Source organism: Engraulis encrasicolus, chromosome 1, assembly GCF_034702125.1.
Source record: "Engraulis encrasicolus isolate BLACKSEA-1 chromosome 1, IST_EnEncr_1.0, whole genome shotgun sequence".
In the NCBI taxonomy this organism is placed as follows: Eukaryota; Metazoa; Chordata; class Actinopteri; order Clupeiformes; family Engraulidae; genus Engraulis; species Engraulis encrasicolus.
This window is the reverse complement of record NC_085857.1, coordinates 60,189,904-60,204,054: the sequence shown is the minus strand read 5'-3', so window position 1 is coordinate 60,204,054 and position 14,151 is coordinate 60,189,904. Positions and strand designations below refer to the sequence as shown.

Sequence of the window (14,151 nt, the reverse complement as noted above, 5' to 3'; positions counted from 1 at the left end):
TAGATAAATTAAAATGTCCAAATCATGACACAAACTTTTGACTGCAAATTTTGTCATTTACTGTATGTCCATCACAGACCTCCCAATATCACATATATTGTGCATTGAAGGGTGTAGATTCGAAATATGACGTTTAAACGTAAAAACACATTTTTACATTTTGGTATACAACGCATGGGCGTGAAAAACGTATCATTATGTCGTCGGTACTCAAAGTTTTTCACTGGTGTGGACACTTTCTAAGTCTAAGGTGCTTCTGACCTGTCACTGCCCACATGTTTGGCACCACCCCCTGGCCGGCAGCACGGTTTGATAGTGGAAAAACAATCTAGGCTTGTTTGATCGCCGCACTCAGATCAATATAGCCTGCCATAATACCACACAGCACGGCCAGCCCGAGGTGGAAAACTGGCAAAAGTGCCATAGGGCGACCAGAAGCCTGTGCTATGCAACGAGAGGACCTCAAAATATGGTCAGAGGCTGTCCTGATGTCTGCCTGATGATTTGCAACTTAGGTGCCGTAGACACCAGGGACACTGCCCCTTAGGAGGATACTAAGTGTCCGGCAAGACTCCTCTCCATACGTGGAGGCCAGTCCCACAAGTTATCCATGCCATCCATGTTGAGCATGGAAAAACCATGAACAGGGGCTCTGGACCTCAATAGCCTTGGTCTCATTAGCCGCGCTTCAGCGGCCCGGGGCCGCCCGGGGCTCAGGAGAGTGGCCGGCTCGGAGCTGCCGGCCCCGGGCCATTTTTTGCCTGATCGGACTCATAGCCGACCCCAGGCACATTCAGGTACACGCCTTGTTTGTGAAACGTCAGTCGGGCACAGCCCACTTTCGCCCCAAATCACAGAAGGACAACAACAGAACAACGACAAAGAAGGAGAAGAAAATTGAGCAAACTCTGCTTGAGCAGGTCGCCGTTTGGCTCGTAGCCTACGGACAAAGACGACAAGAACTGCAAAGAAAATGGCTTGCCTTTCAAGAACAGTTTTATTACATGCCAAAGTTGTCGATTCAGAAGCTGTATGGGACGCAGCGCATGTTAAGAAGACAAAGACGCATGAAAATACGAGCAGCTCGACAACTGAGAGTGAACAGAAGGAGACGTGCGAACATGCCCAGTTAATCCCCCCAATCGCGCACAGAAGCATGAGCCCCGGACATAGCGAGACATGAATGTGCAGGTAATTGAATAAGTTACCATGTGAAAGGAGACCAAATCCCGGAGACATAGCACCTTCATCAGTTGCTATAGAAAATTATGAGCCCCGGACATAGCGACACACCCCCTCGTTGCGGCGTGCCACTTGTCTATTCATTCATGTTATTTCCATCCATTTGACATTAAAGCCCTTGTGTAAATTTCAAACTGTGTTTGGCGATCTGTCTGAAACGTGCGATATAGCCTACCAGACCTTCGGCGATAATAGCGCAAAAGCTAAATAAGCCGACATAAATGTCATGTGTGAGTATTTGTGAGACACTTTTTATTGGTGTCCAGTGGAAAGCATGCCAAATCACGATAATGGCACAAGAGTTGGCGGCTAAAAGCAGAAAAAAGCAGACATGACTTAGCTATGACATCCCAAGTTTAAGTGTAGTGGTGCCCATGATGCCCTGATAACAACAAAAAAGTTATGTTGGCTAAATAACTTTAAAAACACAAACAGAAGTGCCAAGGTTGCATCTTATGAAATTATGCCATAAGAAAGCCAAACACCCCAAACTAATGCTTAACCATAATTTGCCCAGAATTTAGCGATAAGTCCCCCATGCAGCCACATTAACACAGAGGTTGACCCCGCCTCCGAGCCTCGGCGGTGCTTGATGGCCCCGGATGGCCCATTGAATTCGACGGGCCAGGGAAAGCGGCCCTTAGCCCCACAACCTGGCCCGGCGGCCATCTTTAGCACCTAGCCCCCTTTTGATGAGATCACCGTCAGCCCCCTTTTGTCCGGGCCAGCCCGGGGCTGGCCCTGCAATGAGACCAAGGCTAGTGATAATGTCCTGAAATGGAAGAATTACCTCCTGGACAGCCGGAGTCGCTCAAGGGAGATAAAAGCCATCGACAAAAGACTGCTTTTATGGGGCAGGTGGGGCTGGCCACGGAGTGGCCAACTTATCTGCCGCTTTACGGCAAAGAGAAAGGATGGAATCTGCGATACTCGCAAAACCATCACCATCTGAGCTCGCGACTGAGCCAGCTTGGGACGGGGAAAAACCCAAATCGAAAAACTGGTCTGGAATTTCACTTTCATCCAAAGGATCAGTAGCCGCTATGGACACGCAGTCCACTAGGGCATCGTCTACGTCAGGGGAAGTTGGCCGCTGGGTAAACACAGAGGCAGACATGAGGGATTCAACCGCTCGGCTAAGTTGTGACCGTGTATCATCCCAATCCTTTTCCTCTGAATCAGGTTCGGGTTGTGGACGAATAGACTCGGCTAATCCGGTTATCGTTACAAGCAGAGATCCTATAGACAGAGATAAGTCATTTCAGTTCATTTCTGGTATCCACTTTCTGTCGGGTAAACACCCCTTCAGGAGACCTTTGGTTAGGAGACCTTTTAGTAGGGGCTCTAAGGCGAGAAATCGTTACGCGCTGGATAGAAGCATGTAATTCGGTACACATGTTCCTTGAGTGATTTGAAGACATCCTAGAAGGGGTGCCCCTCGACATGTTTACCATGTCATATACAATGTCATGTTGGTAATGCATTACATTGTTATTACATGACATTATACTTAGCTGACAATGTTAATATAGTCCTCAGCAGAGATGAAGCAAGGGTAGCCTGCTTGACCAGATTGATGAAACTACAAAAATGTGCATAGTGTGAAAGTACGGGTGAGTCTGTGCTTAAATGCTTGACAGCAAATGTAACATTGTGAACGATTTGAGAAGATTCTTGGTCTGAATTAAAATGAGCACTGCCCACACTAAAACTATGGTGAGAATAGACAGCTGCTAATGCTCACTCAGCAGCATCTGAATGTGATATGATAGTGTCAGTGCAAGGTGTCCTAGGTAGCAGGTTCTCCATCCTCTAATTTCCATAACAGATATATTTTATTTGTATGAGAGAGGGTAAAGGACAGGACCTTTCCATATGTATGAAGAACCCCATAAGATCACCTAATTCTACATTTTTACAAGGCATTATGCATATTGTGAGAGCATTTCAGTCATCTTTAGAATGACATTATAGATTACTCAATATACGCATGTAGGCTACAGAATGGCTTCAGTTCAAATTAAATGAAAATGATTTCTAATTATATGTTGAGTAAGAAGACAGAGGTACATTTTTTTTATTATTTGCAGACAAGTACTCGCCTAGTACTTGTGTCAAAAGTTGTATTAGTTAGCTCAGTAATCATTGAGCACTTAAATTGCTATCAAAACTGACAGCTGATGGACAACATGTACCGTAGGTCTTTGCTTCCCTTACCCATAGGAGAAATATCTATATAAAACAACAATTATCATATGGTATACCTGTGCTCATTTTCTTGATATGCAAGGCACACAAATAGTCTGGGAGGAAGGAGAGTCTACCATACCCCCACCCCCCCCCAAACAAAATGCCACAAGACTTTTTTTTTACCTTCAAGATTTTGAGTGGTAACAGTAACTCATTCCCACTCATCCTACACCTTTTTGCATCATATTGTACATGTCCTCAGAATGCTCTACATGTTTCAGTTCTATGTAGGCCTATGTTGTCTGTACAGTACAGTGCAGTGCAGTGGAGTGCAGTACAGTACAGCAGCATACAGAACGGTGCAGTACAGTACAGTAGCTTACAGTACGGTGCAGTATGGTAAAGTACAGTAGCATACAGTAAGGTGCAGTAGAGTAAAGTACAGTACAGTACAGTACAGTACAGTAGTATACTGTACAGTACAGTAGCATACAGTACGGTGCAGTCTAGTTAAGTGCAGTACAGTACAGTACAGTACAGTACAGTAGCATACTGTACGGTGCAGTACAGTACGCTATATCAAATTACAGTACAGTACAGTACAGTACAGTACAGTACAGTACAGTACAGTACAGTACAGTACAGCACAGTACAGCACAGTATAGTAGAGTACAGTACAGTGCAATGCAGTAGAGTACAGTATAGTCTTGATGTCTTTTAGGCTATTTTGACTTTAGCCCTCCAAAGTCAATAGGATTTCCACATGCTGTTGTTTAAAGTTTGCTGCTTGCTATTAACATCAGGACATACTGAGGGAAAATCATTTATACTGAACAATAGAGGGCCCAGGATGGAAGCCTGGGGCACCCCTATTGAACACGTATCTTCAGTGGAGAGTGTATCATTAATTCAGGTGCAATTCTTCCTACTTGATAGATATGAAGTAAACCATTTGATTGTGTCAGCAGAGATGTTATGTGAAGACAGTTTAAAAACTAAAAGATTACTGTTTACATTGTCAAAGACTTTTTTCAAGTCCAGGACAATTGCTGTAACTACACCCTTATCAACCTTGGATTTAAATTCTTCCACAAAGTAGCAAAGAGCAGTATCTGTGGAGTGATTCACCCTGAACCCAAATTGTATTGCATGCAGTGGGACGTGGCACAAATTAAGATGGTTGGTGAGTTGTTGTGTGACAACCCTCTCAACTACCTTGGAGATGATAGGGAGTATACTTATAGGACTGTAGTTTGCCACATCAGTAGACTTCCCGGCTTTGAAAATAGGTTTTATCACAGCTTTTTCCAGGCATCAGGAAATAGACACTGATTGATTGACATATTTACAAGATGCATAATGGGTTTGCAGAGTGCACTTGCATAACTTTTCAACATTGAGGAATCAAAGAGGAGATTAAAAACTGGGTGTTCATAGTTAGGTGTGGAGATAAGTATATTCCAATGACCAAATGTTTTTGCTACTGTTTCAACAGGTTCCTTAAAAAAGTGCAATTTACATGTATCTGTCATCTCTTGAGATATTTCCATTAATATTTAACTTTATATTGAATGATTTCCTTTTGATTCTTTTCTTGCCATTGTATTTAAGTGTTTCCATTTTTGTTGGCCATTACCTCTTGCATAGTTAATAAGGTTAACAAAATAATCTGCTTTAGATTTTCGGAGCATGCATGTTACTTTAATCCTCAATCCTGTAATCACTGTCCAATTTACTTTTTAGGGAAGTTTTAAGTGCATGATCCCTTTTCCTCATTAGCCTCTGTAACTCATCATTTAACCAAGGTAAAATAGATTTCTTTATACGCCGATTTATGCATTTCCTCACAAATGTATCTTTCACATCTTCAATTATACTTAAGAAGAGCGAGCACTTGTCATTTAAAGACCTATCATCATTTTTAAAATCACACCACTCTAATGCTGTGAAATCTAATCAAATGATAATATAGTTTGTACTTTTTGAACTCAGTGTTTTAATTATTAAGCTAATATTTTAAAAGGCCCTTTTGAAACAATGAAATTCAGGTGAAAACGGTTATCAATCAAAAGTCGATCAATACGATAAATCAATTAATTATTAATGAATCAATCGATAATTTGCATCCCTAATACAAATACATGCAGCTCAATGTGCTTAACAGTTAGATTAACAACAATTTTGAAAAAGTTTGAAGCAAAATGAAAAATAAAAATAAAATAAAACCGAAACGCAAAAGCTAAAGGGTCAAAATATGCTGATCAATCATAAAATATTAAAATGGCATAAAAAATAACAATATACTATAACGAATAAAATCCACAAGAATCATAGCAAACCTGAAGTTGACGCTGAGCAGCCCTGTTGTTTGCTCTGCCCCCTGGTCTCCAAGGGATACGGGTGTTGGCGCCGCCCCCTCCTCTGCCAGGTTGCCGTGGGAGACAGAGGAGCAGGAGCGTTTGGGGGGGGGGGGGGGGGTCCTGCGGCGAGGACGTGTGGTGGCGGACAGCAGCGGTTGGCTACGGCTATTAGAGCTGAGCTGGGGTTGGTCAAGAGAGAGGCATTAAATAAAATATTAATAGAATTCTAAAATGGCATGAAATAATAATAAAATAGCATGAAATAAAATATTAATAGAACACTAAAAGGGAACTAATAATAAAATACTAAAATGGCATAAAGTAAAATAATAATAATATGTTAAAATAGCATGAAATAAATATAATAGCCTATTTATAGAATATTAAAATGGCATAGAATAAATGGTAAAAATAGAAATAAAACATTAAAATAACATGAAATAAAATACAGTGCTGTGCGTATGTTTTGCCCCATTACTGATGTTTTACTTTTTTGCACATTTGGCACACTTAACCTTTTCAGACCACCACACAAATGTAAACAAATAAACAAGGATGACCCAAGGAAACATAAAATGCAGTTTCTCAGTGATTATTTCATCACTGTGGATGAATTTTGACAACTCTTCTTTGCATACCGGTACTTGTTTTCAAATCAGCTACAGTGGATGGATTCCAAGCATGAACACTACAATGAATGCGTCTGACCACCACCACAGCAACAGCAACGAGTTACCTAATAAATTGTGTGTTTCACTTACACAAGTTCAAAAATACATAGTTTTCAACCACATGGCCCTCCTTGCTCAACTAGCGAAATGTTGAGAAATTTCGGGCTTGTTAAATGGTTGTATAAACTAATATGATCGTTGTCAACATGGTGCATACCTTCTAGCTAGCTGTATTATTTGACAAGAGGTGGGCTAGCCACTAGCTCAATTGGCGAGGTCTCATTCCCATGTATCTAAGCTCCCAAATGTCTTAGTTGTAGTAAGACCTATAGCATTAAAAACGTCACTGAATTGGCGAGTCATTTCAAGCCCTTTAACCCCCTGAGGTCCGGCCGGTCACCAGTGACCGGATTTCACACTTCTCCAAAAACACATCTGTAACTCTGTGAGTTGTTGTTGTTCAAACATATAAGAAGCACCATTAACAAGGCCGACAGGCAGACAACAGATGCGTCCCTCTATGCCAGTTCCAACTATGCCATTCCCCCCCCCCAAACGCCCCCCTGGCCTCCTCCTAGCCTGTCAACGCCCCCCGAGGATGTACTTTTTGTTTATTGGTCATCATGGACACTCCAAATATTGTGGCAGGCAGCAAGGCAGCAAAATGGCGAGACATGGCTTTATTTTTTGCAGTTTAGGGTATAGGCCTAATAAGCTTATCATCATTCTTGGATTTGGAAAAGAACCATAGGCTATGATTTGAAATTTCACATAGCCTAGATGAAGTAGGCTACATTACAAATTACCAGACATTTATTAGGCCTAACAACCTTTAGTATCACGCCATTTCAGCATTATGTGCATGTGGGAAAGAATCTAAACATCGACAAATAATAAATAAATAAAACCGTTTGGTGAATCATGCGCTTATGGGTTGACCCTTTAGGTGAATTATGGACTTTTTTTCAAACAACCAGCTTCACCGTCAAGGCACAAAGCAGTGAACGCCAGAGTTTATCAAATGCACACGACTGCAAAGCAATTACGAAAGACGCGTTCTCTCCTGTACTACTCTCTCTGAGCGCAACGAAAAGCACCATTGCCCTTCCAAATGGCAGTTGGTTTGATTTTTTAAACTCACTGCATTTTTTTTTAAAAACACGCATTTTCTGCATTGATAACGTGAAACTCAATTACCCAGAATGCTGCACGTGAGCTCTCTACCCGGGTGATTCTGGAAAACAAACATGGCGGCAACTCGCTTTACTACCTTAATAATGTGTTAATCCGACGCTAGATTTCTTAACTGATGAAAATCGAAGGCAGAAATCAACATTGTAGTGTCTAAATATGAGGTCGATTGGTGTATTTGTGGCGTACATCACGATCAGCTGAGTTGTTGGCCTCACGTTTGTCAGTTAGCCTGTGGCTAGGCTACTTTTCGCCAACGTTAGCATCCGGTTTGCTTGCACGCATTCGCTCCGGTCCAAAATGGCAAGTCTGCCGCCTTGTGGCCACAGGAAGGAACAATTTAAAGAAAGCGTTTCAGACGGACAACAATTTAATGAAAGCGTTTCAGACGGACGGACGGACGGACAGACAGACCCTGTTATAGAGATGCTGGACGCATCTAAAAACCTTGAGACCTCTTGAGAAATCTTTGGATTTTCTGCACTCTCTGCCTGCAGTAGCCTCCGAAGTCACACCTATCTCTATTCACATGTTAAGTACCCAGTGTGTAAGTGGCTATACAGAAGACAGAACACACCACCTTCATCCAGCACAAACAAAGACATAGCACATGGCAAGTGACAGGGGGGTGGGGACCGTGTTGCCCACCCATCTCATTAGTATTCCAAGTAAGAGAGACAGTAGCCTGACATACAATTACTTTTTTACACTTTGCACGGAAACCAGAGTCGGAGTGGGAGGACTTTTCTCAACGGGACAATTTTCCCCCTGGCGGCCCTCTTTAAAAAATAAATAAATAAAAAAAGAAACCAAAACAAACAAAGCGAACAACATGGTTTCCTTACCAAAAAGACAAAAACCACGAAATCTGCAGTCGTACTACATGTGGACATTAGTGTTGTCAAAATATCAACCTGAAGTGGAGAATTGTAGCCTACACCTTGATGAAATGCACAGCCAGTGGTGTATTGTATGTAAAAAGCAGGTATGCACCCATTTCAAAATTTTAGGGATTATAGTATACTTAAAATTGATTGATCCATTATTTACAATAGCACAAATATACGTATATTACGGAAGCCGAGAAAGGCCTCGTATCATCTTTTTTAATTCACTTCGTTATCCCGAGATAACGGTATAATTAATTGGAGATCTCGATAAAACAATAATGTCGTGTCACAGGCGGAACTGCATTCACTTCCGTTGTTTCCGAGGGGAACAATATTACAGCGACACCTGAGGTGCAAGTAAACAACAGGTCTTTGGTAAACGCTGGCATGCCAATTCAGTTTGTTAATCAATGTAAAGCAAAGCCATGAGAGCCACTTTAGTAATTAACCACTCCAGCGGTAGGCAGGCGTGCAATTTAAACGCATCAGCTATCCGGAGAGGAACATAGCCGAGAGGGAACAGTGAAGAACTGGAGGAGTTGTAAACTGTGAAATCGCTGTGGAGGACCCCATCACGGACGGGAAACGGTGGACGGAGCCCCCCTTCTGCCCTTTGGGTAAGGTAAAGTGTCACTTTGTGCGATATACCCCCTTGTCACTGCCTGCCTAATGCTCTGTTGGCCCTTGCTCGCTACACCGCAACCGTATGCTTAACATTGTGCTTGCAATTGCCTCCTTGCCTTCGCTTGCCCCTGGTAACCCATCGTTGTGTTGCTGTCGCTACCCCCGATACCTGCCAGCATTATAATAATGTTGCTGGCCCATGGCCACCTGAACTGCTGTGCTCGCCCTGTTAACTCCTTTCTGTGTGTGCTGCTATCAAGTCAAGTCAACTGTAGGCTTACTTTATTGTCAAAAATCTATGTAACAGTGTTGGCACAGAACCAGTTTGAAATTGCGTTTGACCAGTCTCCAATGTGCAGTCTCCAATGTGCAATACACACACACACACACACACACACACACACACACACACACACACACACACACACACACACACTAACCTACTCATACATGAATGTACTAAGCTTATTCTTTCTCTGACACATTCATTCACAGCATGTGCAGTACACAGACAATACACACTCACACATGTGCAATTTTCAAACTCTGTCATACTGATATAGACATGTAGGCTACAATACAATATACGCACACACACACCCAATCGCTTCCCCCAACCCCTGCTTGCATTAATGCTGCTACTCCCCTAGCCACCTGAGCTGCTAAAACTCTGAAGCGCTTGCCCACTGCATGTGCTACTGTTACTATTCCCGAGCCTTGCCTGTATGACTGTTGCTATAGTTCCCCAACATGGCTGTAAATTGTGTCCCCTTATTGCAAGAGCTGCTGCTATCCCCCGGGCCCCTCCCTTTGCATGGGCTACTAACCTAGTCACCTGAACTACTGCAACCGTGCTGTGCTTACCCCTCTTGCCCCACTGGCGTAACTACCTTGCTAACCTCCCCATCTCTTTTTCTCTAGCCCCAGCCCACAGGAAACCAGGCGGCTCCGACCTACTGTACCCCACCCACTCCTGCCGGAACGCCACCACATCTCCCCAACGTTGGTCTGTCTTCACGTGTGAGTCTGTAGTGTTATTATGCTCCCTCTCCCCACCTTAGCCTATCAGCTGTGCTGCTTGAGCTAAATCAGGGGTGGGGAACCTTTTTCATTCGAGGGGCCACTTCAAATTCCTCCAAGGGCCGTAGAAGTTCTTAGAGGGCTGTACTATGAACACAAACCAGCATATTCCCCTGTACTTCATGTCTATATTGAAGGCAGCAAACTTTAAAAGAGACCACACCTTCTCTAGGCCCCCTTAATATAACATGATTGTATTGCCAATGCAGTTTTACAATGTCATATTTCATGTGAAGGATGCATAACATTAAAATTATATCGGGGGCCGGATAAAACGCTTCAAGGGCTGCAAACGGTCCTCAACACATAGGTTACCCACCCCTGACCTTAAGTGTGCCATGTTTATACATGGGTGGTTGACGTTTAAGGGCGTAACGCAAAAAAAAAAAAAAAAATTCCTGAAAAAAATGATGGATAAAAATTGGAAAGAAATAGAAAAAAAATAAAGCACTCAGTGGTCTGTGGAATTTCACCTTAATTTTGCCATTTTTGGGAAAATGTGTCCTGCATCAACACATAGCATAGGCATGTCACACCGCAGGAAAATGGAGTCACACCACAGGGAATTCACTGCATTATGGCCATTTTAATCCTTTTGTATACATGACTGACATCTGAGCTCATGCTAACTTGATAATGATATTGTGTTTTATCTTAATATGTGTTTTCATTAATAAAAAAAACTTTTTTTCCTCCTATAAGAACAGTCACACCACAGGACACCATAAAATGAACCTAAGCATTGCGTGACAGAAAGATTGCAATATGAAGACATATTAAGAGGTTAAGAGTCACCTTAACCTTCTACAGCACTTTCCAATAACTGAGGTACTGACTGGTTAGGAGCCAGTCTTTAAGACCCTTGTAGTTGGCCTTGCAGCTGCCCATTCACAAACATTGACACACATGTCACCCCACAGGACGCAATTTGTGTTACGAAATTGAACTTGTAGTTAATATTACTGTACAGTTTTTTCCACATTCACATATCTTAATCTAAAGTTAAGATTTATGCAATCATGCCAAATGCTTCATACATTATTCAAAATGTTGTTGGTTAATTTATATATATTATTATATATTGTTTCATTAATGTTACAGTCACACCGCAGGAAATTTGACATATAAACCTTTACATAAATCTTAACAAAAATGTTTCTTCTCATCTAAGACTAATATGAAACATAATGTACCACATCTTCTTTCATTGACATTTGTTTTTTAAAGGAAAATAACAGTTTTGTAGGTTTTTAACCAATGTTACGAAAAAACAAGGCGTCACGTCTCCCACCCACATGCGGGTAGCTGACCAGGAGACCCCACCACTACTTGGACAGTGACTGGAGCCGACCTGATCCATGCTGCTGTTGCTGCCCCAATCTCTTCCAGTGCAATTGTTGCTATCCCCCAAGTGCCAATCCCTGCCCCTATGCATGCTGTTAACCCTTTAACCACCTGAACTGCTGCAACAGTGCTGTGCTTGTCTCTGTTGCTCCATCAATGCATATTCTTTCACTACCCCTGAGCCCTACCTGTATGCATGCTGGAACTAGGAACGGCAACCTGCCCTGGCCCGTTGTACCTGCCCTACTCTGCTGCTGCCCAGGCTTTGTCCCTCTCCTGGCGTGGGTTTGTCATCACGCGTAAGTTTGTAATGATACTTGTGCCTAACCTGATTACAGTGTTGTGTTCTGTATGCCTCCTCTCAGGTCACATTTGATGTAGCTGCACAGCCCGCTGGTACCGGACGGGACCTAACAGATCGGACTATTGCTGCTTTCCCCTCCCCCAAAGACGGGGACCTCATCGGGCTCCCATCCACCCCCTGACCTGTGGACTAGTGCTGTTCTCTCCTGCCCCTTCCAACCAGCTCGCCCAAGTTGATTGACCTACAGTGTGCTGTGTATACCGGTAGTTATTCACCCTACTTACATGGATTGCTGTGTTCTCATTGTGTGGTCTCATTTTAAATTAAAAAAATTCAACCCCTTAATTCTGTAGTCCCGTGTGTCTTATTGGAGGTGTGTCCCAACTCCTCAAGGTTGCTAGGGTAAATTCCAAGTAGGCATTTTTGCCTGGTGACACAGCAGTGCTTTCCAATATGCGACCTTGCGTCCTCCACTTGGGCTTGTGGCCTCACGTTTTGATGATGCCCCGCCTCTGTGGAGAAAACGATTACGTTTTCCCCGCTGTCAGCCTAGCCAAAACAATTTTTGGCGGACTATTCTTCATTTACCATCCTGTTTGAAAATGAGAAAATGACTTTACAATTGAGTTTTGCGAGATATTGAAATATAATGCTGTTGTTTTTGATGTCATTACAATGTATTACTTCCTGGTACGAGGCCACAAGCACAAGTGGAGGACACAAGGTCACATATTGGAACGCACCCATAGACCCTAGAATATCAACATTTGCCAGTATATGCCACTTTAGTACTGAGAATAACCACTGAAGTATGCAAACATGAGGCACTAGAGATGTCAGAGTAACGAGGTGGAAGTAGTAGGCTACTACAATACAGTGTCTGAACTTTTGGAGTTGTGTTTACGCCCATTTCCACTTTCATATGATGAAATAACTACTTGATAAGGACAGTTAAAAGACAAATCTGAGTAAGTTAACCTGGAGGCAGTGGTTAACTGTTTGAGATCCCTTTGCCTTGATGGCAATTGTGCATCAGGGCTGTTTTATTACTTCTTAACTTTTCCTTTCAGTAGTAGAGTTTTTCTTTAATATTTAAAGACGCACTGTGTAACATTTCCAGTTCATTTTCAGAATTCATGCTGCCCTTTCACAAATGACCTTTTTCACAAACAAGCCTGCTTATCCTTAGCCTTATTCATTATGATTGGGAAAGAGCACTTTTCATTCTTGAAAAGATGGATATGCTCCATGTCTGCCATTTTGAATTTCCAGACATTTTCGCTGCAAAACTTATTTTTATATAGTGCTTGTTGTACTTCTTCTCCAGTCCTGTGCTCCAGTAGTACTACATTTAATATACGGTATACAATAATATGTACAATTATACATTTTCAGCCCTGACCCTGTGATTCAGTAGCACAAAATGCTGTGTGACTGTATGATGGTAGCCTAGAGCAAGTAAGGCAGTGTAGTGATTAAGGCAAGAGTCTAGCATTGGGAACAATGAACCCAGATGATAACAGTAATATGTTTGATCAGTCATCCGCTTCTTCCAGGAGTGCCCTTATCAATGGCCTCAGGTCTTTGTAGAGTTTAATGGCTCCTTCAGCTCCAGGGCGGTGAGTCAAGTTGTGTTCCTCCATCACCATCAAGCACAAGTCATGTAGGTCAATGTCACATGAAATATCTGTTTTCCACTGGCAAATGTCTTCACCTAGGATTGTGCTTATTTTGTCCAGTTCAACTGGATGCAGATAATTCTGTGCATGATACAGCTCAGGTACGTTGTACATCATCACTGGCTTGCCATGGTAGACATCACGTCCATTCCTTCCCGGACGAATGCGATGGTTGTCCCACATTTGCACCACTGTGTCCAGCTCGTCCTGTAAGGCAGGCAATTAGTGAGAAGCATTGTTTACAACTATAATTAACGGCTTTAACCCTTGTAAGGTGTTTGTGTTTTTGTTGAAGGTGTTGGTCATTTTGACCCGGGCCTATGGAAAATAATGTTAGGGGGGGCATAGCTCGTATTCACCATGTTCCCTTCATCATGCTTGTGAATTTCTGTGTAAATATATTTTTGAGTGAGAGATTCAGAGAGCGAAAGATAAGGAAATGGTGAAGAAAGTGAGTCACTGTCCCGACTCTCAGACTGAGCCAACATTGATGCACAACCCAAAAATATTGGCACTCATTTTCCCACATAATTCACCCCCTGCCTCACTGTCTACTCAACATGTGATCACTATTAT

At 42.5% G+C, this 14,151-nt stretch overlaps 1 long non-coding RNA gene across 1 annotated transcript; it reads left to right on the top strand.

The window, feature by feature from the left end:
* The first annotated feature begins 8,831 nt into the window (after positions 1-8,831).
* LOC134456296 (uncharacterized) lies at positions 8,832-12,231 on the top strand. The gene is made up of 3 exons (XR_010036305.1): positions 8,832-9,166; positions 10,090-10,188; positions 11,958-12,231. It is a non-coding gene; the product is annotated as an uncharacterized LOC134456296 (long non-coding RNA).
* The last annotated feature ends 1,920 nt before the right edge of the window (positions 12,232-14,151 follow it).